Here is an 18910-nt window from a genome sequence, read left to right on the forward strand (position 1 = left end):
AACACGGCCCTGTGCTAGCTGCATCCACTTGACCACTGCGAATTTCTTTACCTCATCCGCCCACCTAACTTTCTGCCACCCCCTGCTACGCTTTCCTTCCTTTGGAATCTAGTTGGTTACCCTAAGCGACCATCGGTTATCCCCTCTTCGCACTACATGTCCTGCCCATGCCCATTTCTTCTTAATTTCCACTATAGTGTCAGTAACATGAGTAATTTCTCTGACCCACTCTGCACGCTTCCTATCTCCTTGCACGTTTACGGCACTCCATAAATTCCAGGACATTGTTGATCAGCGCAACAAGGAGGTACATGACCTTTTTCGGCATCACTTATACACAAAATGAAAGTAGGGTGCAGTTTGAGAAAGGAAATGTGACATTTAACACAGGAAATCTTAACGACGGTCTCAGCCTGACTGCTAAAGAAGGATTGCATGCATGGCAGCTAATATTACAAGATAAAAAGCGCCCAGAATAGTGAAATGCTTGCCCTTAGAAAACAAAGGTGCGCTTGCAGCTATGTCCTAACAAAAAAAAAAAACAGATTTTTCTCTCAGTGAACATCATCGCAACAAGCTAAGCAGTTATAGGAAAGACAGGTACAATTCCCTAAAGAAAATTTCGGTTGCTTGAAACTTCACTTCAACAACCTGTGGGCACGGAAGCAGTACTAAACTTACAACAGCACTGCTGATACTGTAAAAGCATCGACCGAACCCACCAAAAAATGTCGCATGACCTGATACCATCTGATAGTCTGCCTGTAAACTCTCACACCCTCCAGAAGGAAGAAAAGAGGGGCTCGCTTCTGTTTTGAAATTGCTAAAGCCACACGTGGTGATTGCCACTCAGCCATGATTCGACACCACAACAAGTAAAGCAAAACTTCCCGTCAAATACACTCCATACTGATGCACAGGAACAAGCACAGTTGTAGGGCTGTTGCTATTTTCACCAGCTCAATGAGCAGCATATCCCGCAACTCAGAAAGTAAGAGGTGTCAGAGGTGTGGTGTAAGGTAAGCTGGCAAATAGTTTCTCAGTCGCTAGAGTCGTTTTACACATTCCGAGAGCTTAAATACCCACAACACTCTTGCGCGTTAAGCACCCTTTTACTGACTCCGGGTCCAACCCAGCCGGAAAAAACTACAGGAAAGTTTCGGTTGTTACGACAGAATTTCTGTGCGGTTTTTGACGGGAAACCTGTTGTGACAACCGAACATTCTATAGTAACATAAGAAATTTCTTTAGTTACAAACGAAAAGCACTAGAGAACCACAGACAACGAAAATATACTACAGATGAACTACAGAACTACCGAAAAGCACTAGAGAACTACAGAAAAATTTGATGGTTACGACAGAACTACAGGATATTTTGTCGTATTTTTACACAATCCTGTAGGTTTTTTCGACTGGGAACTTATACTACTTTTGGCAGTGATTGCTATGCCCTAATATAGAACTGCGCTTTCTTGATAAAAAATAAGCATAACTTTTTGTGAAAATATTACCCCATTCTCTGTTTTATTTTCCGTGATGGCCGGTTAAATTCGGACCCATAGTGCTAATGTACTCGCGCCCCCAAAATAAAACGGAGTACACGAAAGAACAAAATTTCGCTTCGCGGCGCACCCTGCAAGTGGATGCGCATGTGTATAGCTTGGTGTGGGGCGTAATCCGGATATTAAGCTCTACACCCTTGGTGTTCCCCTCATCTGCAGCCCGGACAAAGGAGAGCACTTGTTTCACAAAACCCGTCCTCCACTGTTTTTTTTTCTGTGGAGGGGAGGGCGAGGGGGAGTTGTGGCGGGCACTAGCACTTCACTGAATTGTTTTTTTTACATTCTCATCTTCATGTCTTGAAGTGCACTTTAGGCGGACTGTGAAACTGTAACCCCAAAATTACCCTGCAAAACCAAGAGCCACAGAAATCCGTCACCGATGCTTTATTCGGACAGAAGACACTATGTCTCACTATAGCATAAACTCAATGCCTTTTCTGCCTTAGTATATTTTCCCTTAGTAGTGATAAAGCCATTGGTAATAAATAAGGAGGCCTGAACTTGACTTGAATAAACGCTTTATTAGCCTGACTGGCGCCCGCAAAAGAACTAAGCAATCGCCGGCAGCGATTGCAATAATCGTGCTTGACGGTTGCCGAACAAAGAATGCCTTTCGCCAACGACAACGTTTAATTTAACTTCTAGATAAAGCCGCAAACAGTGACTACCATGACCTGGAACACTGTAGCAATACATTAGTGTCTGGAATCTTCGAGAAACCTGTCGGCGCATCTTGCGTGCCAAAGGAGATTATAAGGCGTCCTATCGCGTCAACTAACATGAACAATCAAAGAATACAGAATTGATCCGTGCGATCGAATCATTGATGAGGCCGCATGCCCACGGCTGCCGATAAAGAACACATATACACATCATGGGTTCAAGGAAATTATATATATATATATATATATATATATATATATATATATATATATATATATATATATATATATATATATATACCAGTGTATTCTTCATGGCTTCTGTAAAAGACGACCTAGCATCTTTAGTTGTGATGCGCTATAACGTTTTCGAATCATCGAACAGCGAGGATTTCACAGTCCAAAGTCATGTTAAATTTGATAAACAAAAAGCACAACTCGTAGCGTCGGCACACTCAGTGATTAAAATTTTCTTTCAAATATAGTTTTGTGAAGTCGAACACAATCGCAACTAGCGCGGTCCGGATTATAAAATGTGATTGACTTTTCGTAGGCTTCTTTCGCAAAGAAAAAATTTAATTCTAAAAAGTTTCCAAATTATGCAACAAGTAAACAGTATCTACAGGACAGCATACTTGACGTTATAATTATAAAATAACAAAGGCAAACCAAAACTATTTGATTACTCTTCTCAGTCAGTTTTTTTCTGCCCATGCCCTAATAGCTTACATGTTATCAGTGAAAATAAAGTTCAGTCGTTGATCATGTGTACGAACAGCTTGAATCGCTGAGCTATGAAGAAGCTTTTTATTATTCGTAATTATGCCAAAAGCTAAATGTAAACAAGGAAAACAAAGTTTCACAAACACACCACAAAGTAAATACAAAGTACATGACATAACTGCAACTGACCGCATGCGGTTTGAACCTCTCCCTAAGCGAGACCCGTTTGTGCGAGACTCATTATGAATAATGGCTTTTGAGTTCGGCTTATACAGAATCATAACTGTATATATACAGATGATTATCGAACTGCCCAGTATCTGAACAATTTATCAAATTTTAGCACCGCTACAGAAATGATTTTGTTTTTCCAGTACCTTTACAGCGCCTAATATCGCAAAACGTGTCCGGCATTGTCGATGGCGTGTGAAGCTCCGATTGAGAGAAGGCAACGTGAAGAGAGAAATATTCATCTCTCTATTCTTTGTAATAGACAACAGGAGAGGGAACGTGCAATGTAATTACTAGTAAGCAGATATGAAAGGAGCATGGAAGGTGATAGGTGGTGAGGGTGAAACTGTGGTCAAAGTTAGGGATAGTGCAGAGTGGTAAAGAATCTCACAGTTTCCTGGATTGCTTCGGGAGAGTAGATAGTGAGCAGGATACCCGAAAATATTACTGATGGATTAGATCACGAAATCCGGTCGCATGGTTTGCACACTCTATAAGCTGCTTAGCTTGGGCGAACACTAGTACTAACGTATACTCTTCTGTTAATATTCGTTTATGTATTAGTAGAGGACGCTATAGGGGCGATACGTGCACAAATAGGAGCCCCAGGCTCCTGCCTATTTTACAATACTTCACGAGTTGGATGGAGGAGGGCGAACACCCTGATACAGTAGTGCGTCGGAACGCGAAGGAGGCTTGCCGGAAAAAGACCCTAAAAAGGCGGCGTGCCCAACAGGTCGATGACGAATGGGCTTTACGTTTGGATAAAGGCACAGTGTGTTCAATCCAAGCTTGGCCATAAGCGTAGCCATGTACATGAAGCTTTCTTTTCATTCCGGGGCTAACCAATGTTAAACCACAAGCTAATCGTTTCATGACTTTGCTGTCTGCTCCTCTAGACGTTTTCCTCTTTCTGGGTGGCGAGGATTAACTATGTTCAAGCACCTCATATACGTCATATTTGGTTATAATAGTGGTGCCGACCGGAGTGTGCAGAGCTTGCTTCGAAATTCCGGTCCCATCCCCCAGGGCTGGGCAAGATACTTCGAAAAAGTATCTTCGATACCGATACTCGATACCCTGAAAAAATGTATTTCCAATACCGATACAAGATACAGGATCGAAATCGAGTTTCGATACAGATGCTCAGTACTGTATCGTCGATACTTCGATACATAACTGGGATCCTAAGCTAATAAAGGTGGTAATACGATTAGTGGCATTAGGACATTTTACCGTGCTTTCTAGAATTTTTAGAGCATTCCAATGGCGTAGTTTTTCTGAAAGGTGTTAACGAATGCGACAGCACGTAGTTATTGCTTGGATAGCTGCCCTTGTCAGAACTTCACATTGAATTGAAGCCATGGTTTCAGTTAAGCAATTGCTTCCACAAACAGGCTAACGAAATATTTCTTGATACTAATGCTGTTCATGCGAACCGACCTGTGAGAACTTGGCTATACGTACAAATACAAAGGTGCAACCTTCGTGCGTTTGGAGAACTGAGCAGTTATATTGCAATTAGTACAATAGCAAGCTTTCGTAGCTCTGAATATTGTTAAAAGCCAGAAGAAAAACAAGAAGCTAGAAGGAAAACAAGAAAAAAAATGGCTAAAAGTTATTCAGTCCGGTAAAGGAGCGACGCAAATGAGAAAAGCCTCTGTACATACACACACGAGCATACCGTAATGTTGCATTAGATGGATGCCTTTTATCAGCGTGTAAGAGTGAACCATAGTCGCGTTGATTCAATCGTCCTGGAGGTATTTAGGAAACTTGAAGTTCACTAGCACCGCTAGAGAACTACAGCTGCTTGTTGATAAAAGATAGAAGTATCTTCTGTAGAAGAAAGTGGCTAATATGGTGTCAATCAATTCGCATATTTCAAAAAATTAAGTTTTTATTAAGCTAAAGACATCTTTACAAGTTTTATTCAAGGTCTGCCCAAATATTTTCGCAAAAAAAAAATTATTTGAATACGCATAACTTGTTATTCTAACTGCTGGAAAATTGCATTCATAGCTTTTCATGTCGCGCATTTTATAACATTTTGGATGTAATATTTTTTTTCCAGAAAAACAAACGTCTAGTGGAAGCCTGGTCCCTGTGCAGTTACAAAGGATGTATTTATTTTCCGTCAAACGCAGTAGCTACAAGAACGTGGTTAGCCGGCTGCATCGTGGCGGCCTGAGGCATTAGAGGCTTGTGTTCTTGCCGCCTGGCAGAGCCGGCACGCGGAGCCCAGGGGTTTTGGGTTGTGCATAAGTTACTGCGTCCGACAGCACCGAGGGCACTGCTTGACGATAACCAAATGCCGCAGAGACGGGGTGGGGGGGGGGGGGGGGGGGGATGGCAAAGGGTAGGAAGAGCTGGTACAGCAGTATGCGTGATCCCTACTGCGCGTTCCCCTTGCGTTTCTGCTTTCTGCATATATCTCTGTGTGTCTATTAAAGGCTTAGCAGCTTTGTGGTTCGCAATCAGTGCTTTAAAGTAAAGCACTTCGTGAGCACCTACTTAGCGTTGCCTCCTTCAGTTTTAAAAAAAAAGGGAATCTGGAAATGTGGTTGACGCTGAGAGGCCAGGGAATTTTTAGGGAACTCAAAGGGTACAACAAGCCGAGATGTCTCCGGTCCTGTACTACCGTCTGAGCGAGTGCCGTCAACCCTGTCTCACGGCGGTTTAAATATTTGAAGTTTTCCTTAGTATAGAGTATCTTCAAAATACACGATACTTTAAAAATATATTTTCGATACCGATACTCCGAAAATTTCGTTTTCCGCACAGGATACCTAATACCGATACACAAAATGTATCCAAAGATATTGTTACCTAGCTGTATTCGCTGTTCGTGATGAGGATGAAGGAGTGCAACGGACTCCGAGAAGACGACGACGCTGAATGTTGTGAAATCGGTGCCCTCATCAGCGTTACGCTACGATTACAAGAATACACCTTTTCCATCTTCTACAAGTCCGGCCGGCTTCACCAAGATGCAGACTGTTTGTCACGTCATCCCGTCGACTCCCCTAGTCCTACAGACGCTGACGATTGCCAAGGAACAGCACCTAGATCCTTCTCTGCATTCCATTATCCTCCGCCTTACCTCCGACCGCCCTGACCCATCTCTCGCCTCATTTTTGCTCCACGAGAACACCCTATACCGACGTAATATGCGACCAGATGGCACAGACCTTTTGCTCGTCGTTCCACAACACCTGCGTTCCACCATCCTTGAACAGTTCCATGATGCTGCCACGGCTGGCCACTTGGGTGTCTCTTGCACATACGACAGCCTGCGCCGACGTTTCTACTGGCCGGGGCTCTACCGCTCTGTCCAGCAGTACATTACCGCGTGTGAACTGTGTCAGCGTCGGAAGAAGCCCACAATTTTGCCTTCAGGTCATATGCAGCCGATACCCATACCAACTGACCCATTTTCCCGTATAGGCGTTCACCTCCTTGGCCCCTTTCCAGTTTCCACCTCGGGGAACAAATGGATCGCCGTCGCCACCGATTACGCTACTCGGTACGCTATTACCCGAGCCATCCCGACCAGCTGCGCCACAGACGTCGCTGACTTCCTTCTAGAAAACGTAATTCTTCATCATGGTGCTCCTCGCGAACTACTAACTGACTGTGGCCGCTGTTTCTGTCGTGAGTGGTTGACGAAATTCTGCGTTTGTGCTCCGTACGCCACAAATTCACCACCGCATATCACCCCCAGACCAACGGCCTCACGGAACGTCTAAACCGTACCCTCACAGACATGCTGGCCATGTATGTGTCTGACGACCAGCGAGATTGGGACGTTCATCTCCCCTTTGTCACATTCGCCTACAATTCATTTGTCCATTCTACCGCTGGATACTCCCCATTTTATTTATTATTTGGCCGACACCCGTTACTACACTTCGACACCTGTCTACCCGCAGCAGACGCCACCAGTACTTACACCAGTGATGCCGTCACCCGCGCTCATGATGCCCGCCGTATAGCTCATGCCAGGCTCTCTGCATCCCAAGACTCAAAAGATCCGGTACGACAGCCGCCACCGTGATGTCCACTACACTCCTGGATCTCTCGTTTTGCTGTGGCTCCCGTGCCGTCGAGTGGGCTTGTGTGAAAAACTTTTGCCCCATTACACTGGCCCTTACCGTGTTTTGCGCCCCGTGATCGACGTCACCTACGAAGTTGAATCTGTGGTTCCGAAGTCCACGTCCACAGCTCCAACCTCCGAAATAGTGCATGTGTCCCGTCTAAAGCCCTACCATCAACGTTCTATTTCGCTAACATAGACCGCACCGGGACTGTGCTTTTCCCGCGGGGGGGGGGGGGGGGGGGGTAGTGTTAGCAGTATTCGCTGTTCGTGATGAGGATGAAGAAGTGCAACTGACTCCGAGAAGACGACGACGCTGAGTGTTGTGAAATCGGTGCCCTCATCAAGGTTAGTTGTGCGGACAGCTTTGGGACTGTAAATCTTCCACGTAACAATATTATCAAAGATACATGTAAATTCGATACTGCCCATGCCTGCCATCCCCTGATGTAACAGGCATCACGGTCGAACCGTACATAATCTTTATGCTCCCTCCTTTCCCCCAAAATATCATAAAAATGTCACCTGAAGTAGCATTATAGTTTTCAGGGACACTAAGAAATGTACCCCCCATTTTATAAGGTACACATGAGGTAAGCAAGCAGAATTACCAGCAAGATTCATAGCATAATTTCTAGTTTCGAGTTCTTACTGAAGCCTTCAGCCTAGGCTAACAATAAAAAATAAGCTAACGGAGATATTTTCTCGAGCTCTGGGACAAAAGAACGACAGCCTAAGTTTAGAAATATTATATAGTTCTGGAATATCCCTTTCTGTTACATGCCACCGATCTCCGAACACAACCCGCCAAGTGGTATCTGAAATTTTCTTTCTATACTTGCCTGAACAAGAAATTGTGGAGAGTCTTAAGGAACAAAACTTCATACATTGGAGCAGAAATAAAAGGGAACCCAATGAGAAAATGTTGAGTACCGCACTTTCCCCTCCAAGACATGCACGCTTCCCTACGTGATTGAAAAGGTCTACATGATACCGCGATGACGTTCCAAGAACCAAGTTACGGACATGGCTAAGAGAATTGCCATGGTCATGAAACGTGAGGAGAGATTCTCAAAACAACGAGCAACTCTAATGTGGTGCCCTCCACATTCCATGAACTGCAGTAGAGAGCACGCCGCATACTGTAGATAATGTCCACGACGCGAACGTGAGAAAAACATTTAAAGTATACATTCCATAAAGCAACACGACAATTCGTACACGGTCAAAACGCGTTTTTGTTTTTACTTCCAACTTAAAATTTGCTATGTGAGAGGGCTACGAAATAAAAAATGGTAGATTTAAGGTCAAGAGATAGGAAGTGCGCATAGTTGGTCAGAGAAATAACTCGACTTATTGACATTCTAGTGGAAATTGAGAAGAAGAAACGGGCATGGGCACGGCATGTAGTAGGTAGAGAGGACAGCCGATGGTTGCTTAGGGTAACAAATTGGATTTTAAGGGACGGAAAGCGTAGCAGGGAGCGGCAGAAAGTCAGGTGGCCGAATGAGGTTAAGAAGTTCGCAGGGGTGAAGTGGATGCAGCTAGCACAGGTCCGTGTTATTTGGAGGAGTATGAGAGAGGCCTTCACGCTGCGGGGGGTATAATCCGGCTGAATACTGAATGTTGTTATTATTATTATTATTATTATTATTATTATTATTATTATTATTATTATTATTATTATTATTATTATTATTATTATTATTATTATTATTATTATTATTATTATTATTATTATTATTATTATTATTATTATTATTATTATTATTATTATTATTATCATCGTCATGAACTGCTAAACTGGTGAGAAGTAATAGGTCGTATAAACTCAACTTCAACCGCGCCGTTACGCACGCAAGAAACTATTCTAATGAGTGCAATTTTGGGGGTGAAACCATAAAACTTCCCACTTGCTGTGCTCTTACCAACCAAAACACTCATAATGAAGAAATAAGTGCTATTCTGAAAACAGTTTTTTTTATCTTTTCAAGAACCTTCGCTGGCCATCTTGAGCGCCTCGAAGTGGTTCTCCAGGCTATAGGGAAAGCCGGCCTCACACGCAAGCCTTCAAAATGACGGTTCGCGTACAGAGAGTTAAACTTGTTTGAGCATATCGTCAGCCACGCAGACATTACACCACATCCTGAAGAAACGGCAGCCATAGCGTCGTTCCAACGGCCGTCGGAAAAAAGTGTGTGAGAAGGTTTCTTGCCTTGTGAGCCTACTTCAGACGTTTTGTTCACAACTTCGCCCAGATCGTCAGCGCCCCTGATCCACCTTACAAACAATAGTGTCGCCTTTGAGTGTAACGAGAATCAAGAGCACTGCTAATGGTGACATTAGCATTCAGCCAGCTAAAAGGAGCCCTTCAAATACCACCTGTAATAGGCCACTTCGATCAAGCTGCTGACACTGAACTCCCCACTGACGCCAGCAACAAAGGACTCAGGGCAGTACTTCTGCAGTCGCAGGACGGCGCTGAGCGAGTTACTGTGTAGCTAGTCGAGCTCTTTCAAAGGCAGAGTGTAATTACTCCCCTAAAGAAAAGAAGTGCCTCGCTGTCATCTGGCCAACAACCAATTTCCGACCGTATCTATATTGCAGCCATCTTCGTGTGGTCGCCGACCGCCACTCATTATGCGGGCTGGTCAAACTCAGAAATCCTACGCGGCGGCTTGCTCGATGAAGCATTCGACTCCAGGGGTATGATGTCACTACCGTAATAAATACGGCCGAAAACATCATGACGCTGATTGCTTTTATCAAGCCCCCCTGGAGCCGGCCTCATGACACGATGATGACGCGCCAGTTTTATTACGGTATATTAAACACGCAGATATGGCGGCTTCCAAAAGGCATGATCCACAGATTGGACAGCTAATGGCGCACCTCGAAAGAGACAAAGATGTTGTACCTATTGTTTTCCTCCGTGTCCTACCCACATTTAGAGTTAGGAACGGCGTCCTATGCCAAAAGAATTTCTACAGCAGCCAGATATCGACCTTTTTTTTGTGCCGGAAGATCTGCGCAGCGAGATCACGGAAGCTTGCCACGATGATCTTACAGATGGTCACCTTGATTACAGCCGAACACTTTCACGGATTCCTGAAAAGTATTACTAGCCGAGACTATCTAAGTACGCGCGGCAGTAAAAAAGAACTTGTCGCGAGTGCCAACGGCTGTAGACACCACCCACACATCCGGCGGGCCTTCTTCAGCCAATCGAACCGCCGAGTGCTCCGTTCCACAAAATCGGAATGGATTTTATGGATCCATATCCCATGTCCGAGTCCGGAAACAAATACATCATCACAGCGACAGACTACCGGCCTCATGCGCTATGCGGAGTCCCCCGCAGTCACTACAGTGATCGATGCTATGCTGCCGCATCAGCTCCTGACGGCTTAGCTGATGTTGGTCGACTAGCATGCGAGCGCACGGGGGAGGCTCTACTCCACATACAACACTAACAACGTACTGACGCTCATCGCTATAACCTCCGGAGACGTGACGTTGATTTTCGGCCTAGTGATAAAGTCTGGGTTCGTGCGCCGGTTCGCCGTTGAGGCCGGTCGGAAAACTTTATGAGGCGCTATTTTGTACCATACATGGTTGTTCGCAAGGGTGAAAGAACGGGCTAGTTGGTAAATCATTTTGGAAAGCAAAACAGCGCACTTCAAAACACAGACACAGAAAGGGAACAGCGCTGAATTGTAGTTCCCTTTCTGTGTCTGTGTTTTGAAGTGCGCTGCCTTGCTTTCCAACATTGTTGTTCGTCGCATCGGTGACCTCGACTGCGAGCTGCTTCCCAGCGGAAGCCGACCATCATCAAGTCCTTCCCCACGTCCCGAAATCGCTCATGTAGTCAGGCTTAAGCCGTATTACGTGCAACGCTAGTAGAGCCCTTTCTCGTTTTCTCGGCTCTACTTTTCATTGCAAAGCAACGCGTGCAGACACTATGCCTGCTTGTGCTATTGTTTTCTAGCTGGGATCTCAAGGAACAACGAGCCCTCGTCGAAAGAGCACGGGCAGCGACTTTTACCAACGGTGTCCCGGACCAGGGACCCGATCAGCCTTCCCTTAATCTAAACCAATGTGACTTTAAATAAACGTGTTTATCATTATCATCATCATAATCCTTTGAGCATAGCATCAGGACGGTGCTTCTTTCGGAAGGGAGGCAGTGTACCCACCCAAAAAAGACGAAGCGCGATATCCTGGACGAAGACGACGCTGCTGCTGTGACTGGCACGCGTGCTGGATCCGCTGCTGTTGCGCTGATTCTTCTTCCCAATGCCTCGTTTACCTGAGGTATATGCTGCCGTACCGTCCCTGTCTGTCAGGACTTGACAATATCGTTGAGTTCCTTGGATATGTATAGTAGTTTCACAGCTCTATACCGACAGTTAAAAACCGCTGCTTACATTGGAAGCACAGTAGTGCGATAAACTTGGGCGGAGAGAACACCACATTAACACTGCACATCCATTCTCAGTGCTGAATGCCCTTACAAAAATGTCTATGATCACTTTATGCGATGTCTTTAGACAATATGATCATAGAAGCTATCGACCATCAAAAGAAAGTCTTTAGAACACGTATGACCTATATATGATCTCCCTTCCGACAATTGGCCACCGTGATTGAATAGAATGTATTTACATAGAACGTATTTATACATCCTATGATTAGCCTATTGATAGCGTATATGGACACTGTAACGACTGTGTTCCGATAATTGGCCACCGTTATTTTAAAGAATCGTGTTCATACAAAGTATTAATATCTTGTGTTATGCTAACTATATTTCAAGTGTCCAATAATAATGTGTATTTTACTCACTGTTCACATGTGTGTAATATTTCGTGAAAAGTGAGTGTGGTGAAAGAAACAGATGCAAATTCATACCTTCATTTATTGCACAAACGCTTGACACAGAAACCCTTGGTGTCCGATGGCAACGACATTGTGTGTTTGATGTAGCAGCCATATCAAAATTTATCATGGTGTCACCTAGAAAAGAAATATGCATGCTCAAAATTTTTCTGCCAATTTCACACACTTTGTGCTAGCATCACACACATCTCTCTTCACTCAGATGCCTCTTTTTCCTCAAAATATGCTAACTGGTTTCCAACCGCTTTCTGTACAAACTAGTACCTGCAAAACACCCTCAGGAGATAAAGACTTGCTGTATTTAGTTGTATTTCTTTTGATCCTCTATATCATTCGACATTAGTTTATCACAATAGGGGCCCAGGAAACAAAGGAGTGAAAATTACACGCCAGTATGCTTGGTCATCAGAGCGTTAATCTATAGTAAACTCTCTCCTCTGCCATTTGCTACATCAAGCAAATACACATGTTGAGCGGCAACGTATCAGTATGTATACATACATTTTGGTGCATGCTACCAGCAAGTGATGCCACTATGCCTGTTTGCTCCTATTTTTCCTGAGTGATGCCTATGTTTGACATAGGAAGATAACACACACACCTAATTACTGAAGGAGACCAGCTACACCAAGCACCTAGGTGAATACAAGAGCAATAATAGGGAATGATGAAGTATATTATAGTTACCCTACAATATGCAGTCACACATACTTTTTGCTACATATGCAGGTAACAAGTCTCAATAGTGTATTCCCAGAGAGTAGGAAAATAAAGTGCCACTCATGCCCATCTTTTCCTTTCAAGAGCTTGTCACCAAGGTAAAATCTTTATCACATATGAAAGCAAAATTTAGAATACCTTTCTTCTATAAGAAGTCCACATGGATGCTGAAGAAACTACGCTGCTACGTCCCACTGCTACTTGTCCGGGAAGTCAGGTTGCCTTGTTACTTGTCGGCACAGACCACGGCAACAGGGAGTCTCCAGATATGGTCGAATGAAGCAACAAGAGGACTGCATGAACATATGAGAACACTAGTTAGAACAGCAGGAAGAAAGATTTTATGAATAATAAAGGAAAAGTCAAATGCACAAGTAAAAGAAACATAGGAGGAGTATTTCATGTTTGCTGAGTGGCAGCATGAAAAGAGAAGCCCATAATTGAAAACGCAATGCTCCACTGAGGAAAATTACATAATCATAAAATAGATAAATACATAATAATCTAGATAATCTCAGGAATAGTGGCAAGTCTTATGTAGGCACTATCTTTTGGTGATACGTGGAAAGACAAGTCAGATGGGGTAGTAAAAAATGACTGGTTTGGTTTATGTGGTTTAACATCCCAAAGCAACCCAGGCTATGAGAGATGCCGTAGAGGAGGACTTCAGAACGTTCGACGAGCTGGGGCTCTTTAACGTGCACTGACATCGCACAGGACATGAATGCCTTTTTGCTTCAATTTTGAGCTTACTGCTGAACTGGTAGTACTCAAAATAGGTTGGCGCTACTTTTGTTTAAATTTAGATGAGGTCCTTTTGAGGATACAAGGCTTGCATGTGTCCCAGACATATTCTGGGAGACACGTTGGCCCTGTACAAAGGCTTAAAATGTGGAGAGCTTGTCTCATTAAAACCCACCCGGCACCCGCATAATCACTTTTTGGTACCTAGCATTGCCCGTTTGGCTCGTCAATCGTAGGCTACCGACAATAGGAGTTAAATTATTTCATCCTTAAAAAATCATGCAGCCTACTGCTGGAATATGCAGTCACACATAATGTTTGCTACATGTGCAGTTAACAAGTCGTAATACTGTATTCCCGAGAGTAAGAAATTAAGAAAGTGCCATTCATGTCCATCCTTTCCTTCAGGAGCTTGTCACCAAGGTAAAATCTTGATCACATATGAAAGTCAAATTTAGGAGAAATACCTGTCTTTTATAAGAAATCCACATGGATGCTGAAGAAACCATGCAGCTACGTCCCACTGCTACTTGTCCCGGAAGTCAGGTTGCCTAGTTTTTACTTGTCGGCACAGACCACGGCAACAGGGAGTCTCCAGATATGGCCCAATGAAGCATCAAGAGGACTGCATATGCATACGAGAACACTAGTCAGAACAGCAGGAAGAAAGTTCTTTTGAATAATAAAAAAAGGAAAAGTCAAATGCACAAGTAACAGAAACAAACAAGGAATACTTCATATGTTGCTGAGTAGCAGCATAAAAGGTGAAGCCCAGAATTAGAAATACAATGCTCCACAGAGGCAAACTACAGTAAAATGCTTGTGCAAAAAATTCTCTTCTAGAGTGGAAGATTCAGTGATATATGCAAGGGGTTACGTTTATCTATTGTGCATGCATACGGTACTATAGGAATACATTACTGTCTGGGAAGTCAACCTCCACACCAACAGATATCAAACTATTTCAGAAGTTTCTGAAAGATTTCTATGCAATGACAGGAAGATCTTTCACTATCAAACACAGTTGCAAACAACACTAAAATCTAATGAGCGCATGTACGTTTCTCTTAAAAATGTGCGGACGAAGGAAATGTAGTTGCTGCTCCTTTTATTTATTTACTTGTAACTAATACTGCATCATTTCCAGCTATAGCAGGCGTGAACACAATGCAAACAAACAATAGAGGTGAGCAAGCTTATATAAAGATTTAGAATGACTTTTTGTAATAAAATGAACAGAAATCATTTAACTAGCCATGTGCAGGAGACAATGCATGTACTAAAGCAGAGCTGCACAGATTTAAGATCCTTAAAAGCTCTAGCAAAACACCGTTCTTGTCACTGTTGCTTTTTCTCAAACACTACAGGCTGGCCGAGAGCTAGTTTAGATACAATACCTCTAATTATCACATTCAAAGTGATCACTTTTTCAAATACATTGATAAACACAGGTACACATGGCTGAGCTTTGAAAACATCATCTGTTGGACAATACCCTGATTATACTCTTGGATAGGTCTGATAATAAAGATCAGCATGGCGAACAGCCATTCGGCGCTTCCATGCGCTATGCAAGCTTAATAGCATTATCATATCTTACAGAACACTGTTGTAATTTTCAACACCTGAGAGCCAAGTTCCATGGGGGTTTAACGGGACATCTTTGAGCAAAGGTCACTGTAGGATATTGACCCCAAAAAACCCAATCACAACAATCTATAAACACATGTTCGACAGCCTCTGGCTTTCTGCACAAAATACAGTTCACACCCCATGGCAGAAAGATCTCTCTCTGCCATCTATGTTTATCCAGGCAGAACCCAAACATGCAATTTAAAAAGAACATTTTTAGCAGGCTGTGAAGGCATTCGTTTTACATGCTAGGATGCATTATTATTTGATAAACATAAAAGGGCTGCCACACTCATACTATCCTTCGTCTTGCAGCCCACCCCTTCTGTAACAAGCCCCCTCATGTTTGCAGAACTCAAAAACACACAAAACAATTAAACAAAAATGTTCTCCAAACAGATAAATATCAAAATATTACTTAATTTTGTTATTGCTAGTAACTATTTAGCTCTAGGGTTAACGATGCATTTATTTAGGTTGTGAATAAAATGAGTTAGGAAGTTAATTGCAAATCTTGGTGGCTAGCAAGAAAGTAAATATTTGTGTATATGTTAGTAAATGTTCTCGTTTAGTCACAAAAATACCGAATACCACTTGAACTAATGGCACTTTGACGAAGTATTCAGTTGTACGAACTTTATTAAGTTCCCCCACTGAAGCTCTATCGAACACTATGCAAACGCCCTTCATTTTAACAAACTTCAGTTATTGCTCATTTCAGTTCAACGAACATTTTTCGAGGTGCTATCCTGTGTCTTCAACGTGATACTGAGCACTTAAAAAAGTACAGTCCGCACTCTTTGTAGCATATTTTTATGTTAAGAAGCACTCTTCATTATTGCGTGAAGTGGCCGTTATTTAGCTTTAAAGTGAATTGGCTGTCTAAACTAGCTTGTAACCAGATGAATCCATAGCTGTCTTTGCATGCTTAATTAGCTGTACAGTCATAGCCAGTCAAAGCCAGATCTTCAGCTCTACTAGGCCCTTTAGCTCCAAGAATTGCAAATGCGTGCATTTTGGTTAACCATGATCTACTTGGAGAAAATGAAAGCCTTTTCTCCTCAGCAGGCCGTTGTGATAGGCAAGATTCTCAGGAGCTTGCACAGTAATTGAGTTCAAAACCACTGTAGTCCTTTCAAAAGTGCTGCAAAAGGTTACGCATTCTTCACTTTCAAATGAGCGCAGTGACAAATAATTGGGCTCAGATAAGATTTAAACAACCTATATTTCTTGAAGCTAATGGAAACAATCTTCCACGCATTTATTTCAGTCCAATGAGCTTTCATTTTAACAAACTTTTTCTAAGGTCCCTTGAACTTTGTGCAAGTGAAGCTTCACTGTATGTGTACATATGCTGAAGCAGTCTAAATAAACAGTAACTGAATGTCAGCATGAACATGCACACATATGCACAGTGCAGTCAGTTATATTATGAAGCCATGTTTGTCACTGAGCTATTAAAACACAGGTTTACTCTATTTTGCCTCAACTAGAAATAGTAGGTACTACTGCAATAAAACAGCTAAGTATATCTCCTGTTTTAAAGCTCTGAAGAGGCCATGAAAATTTTTATTTAGTGCAGACTATGAGCAAGAACAGGTCAGTCTTGCGCTAAAAACACAGCAAGAATCGTATAACAACACCGAGCTGGTTTCAAGCTTTGCTTTAATGAAGCCTGTTACACATCCACCCTTTATACTCTCAAAAGAAAACAATAAATGCAAGAGAGCATGAACCAGTAAAAATTTTACAGTTATAAAGCAAACACATGAATGCAAAAAACATCACCATGTGATACCTACCAATTCAATGTCTCCTTTGCAGGAAGGATACTTTAGGGCAGGGCACCCACGGCTGATAGATTAAACTGCCTCAACAGATTCATGACGCTGTCTGCCTCATATTCAGGCAGCACTCCCTCGATGGCAGATGAAATCTGCTGCAAAAGCAGTGTGACGATACAATTGCATCAGCTGGACTGCGAGCATTATTGTCAAACGAGCTCTAAACGCAGTAAAAGAAAGACTTCATTAAATCCATGCTTCTCAAAATCCATAACATACCATTACTTTCCCTATACTCCTAAAGAAAAGCTGTCTCAGAAATTGAATTAGTAGCAGCTCTAGATCACATGCCATAAGTTGCCAAAAAACTCGATCCTATCATCTGTTTCAATTCTGACCCTTGTCAGCAATGTCAAACATTAATAAAACAAAGAACTTCCATAGTTGAAATTCACTTTTCAAAATATGCTGTTTCTCTGTGAAGCTTAAAGGTTCTTAGAAATTAAATAAAACAGAAGACTAAGTTTGAAAGCTCGAATCACTTAATTCACAGCCAATTGTTAGCTTGAGCCACATAACTTGCCACGCCTCCGTAAAAAAAAAAAAAAAAAAACAACGCTGGGCCTTGGAATTTCAATAAATAATACAAAAATAAACGTTGGGACTTAAACAATACGTACTGACCTACTGAGGATACAAATGTGTTGGAGTCTGCGAATTGCCATGAATAAAATGATATATCACAATCTGTGCTTACTCAAAGGAAAGCTTAAAAAACAGTATAATTTTACGCGCAAAAGTCGTTGCTTATGGACTATTCCAATCAACATCAAATTACCGGCTCTAGCTGCAAATAGCTCAGCAAAGAAACGCTATAAATAAGAAAAAATAGGTAGCGAGCGATCGCACACATCTGTTGGAAGATAAACATAGCGTCTACATCGCTTTTACGCAGTACAAGGCCTCCCTCAATATTTGAAGCTGACAGTTATGGCTGCGAGGCCAACGGTTGTTTACGTTTTAATAATTGGTATTAACTCCGCAAAAAAAACGCCTTAACTATCTGAACTTTGTTGCAAAATGATCGGAAAGAGGCCGCGGGAAATCGAGGATCACATTTTAGATTAACTAGGTGATAAAAAGGCTAAACGATGAGAAATCTTCCTAGCACATTTGTCGTGCTGTGTGCACCAAATTAAAAAATGTGTAAACGAGTGTAGGTTAAAAACTGCTCAGTTCAGAAACATAAAATTTTCCGTGAGTATGCGCAAAGGGTTTATACAAAAGGAATGAAAACGTTTGGCAACTTACATTGAAGATTTCTGGCAGAAACAAGTATTTTTTTCCGTGCTTGACGTCGCCAAACGCCGCCTCCCCGAGAAGTTTTTTTGCAGGTCTTCGGGGCACGACCACGTGACACAATCACGTGACGCATGCCTCTATTTTTGCAGGCCTTCTGAGAACAATCACGTGACACATGGGTGCCGTAGCCAAGCCGTAGTCTCGGCGTCCGCTCACGCGAGTATCGTGGAGTTCGCCTTTTTTTTTTTTTAGTCGCGCTGCCGCGCTCCTCAGACGAAAAGCGGGAAGCGTGGAATGCCGAGCGAGCCACGGTTCTGTGCGTTCGCAATCTTTTGCTTTCGTTCTTTTTCTTCCGGTGGTTTTGTGGGGTGGCTGGTATTCGAGGTGACGCAGAGACTCGGAGTGGCGAGCCCGCTTCCTCACAGAGCGCTGCATGGATCGTGTGTTTCCTTTCCTCATTGTAATGAAAACTTGAGTTCTGACCCTATGCGGGGTCACACATATTGAGTACCTGCGCATAAGTTATTTGGACACACGCCCGCTCACACACATG

At 42.8% G+C, this 18910-nt stretch overlaps 1 long non-coding RNA gene across 1 annotated transcript; it reads right to left on the reverse strand.

Moving 5' to 3' along the window:
* Window positions 1–11908: 11908 nt before the first annotated feature.
* On the reverse strand, window positions 11909–17305 carry LOC146181034 (uncharacterized). Its single transcript, XR_014700407.1, has 4 exons — window positions 17074–17305; window positions 14107–14264; window positions 13034–13188; window positions 11909–12292 (listed from the first exon to the last, which is right to left on the reverse strand). It is a non-coding gene; the product is annotated as an uncharacterized LOC146181034 (long non-coding RNA).
* Window positions 17306–18910: the final 1605 nt, after the last annotated feature.

Source organism: Amblyomma maculatum, chromosome 8, assembly GCF_055883805.1.
Source record: "Amblyomma maculatum isolate TAMU_Amacu chromosome 8, ASM5588380v1, whole genome shotgun sequence".
Lineage (NCBI taxonomy): Eukaryota > Metazoa > Arthropoda > Arachnida > Ixodida > Ixodidae > Amblyomma > Amblyomma maculatum.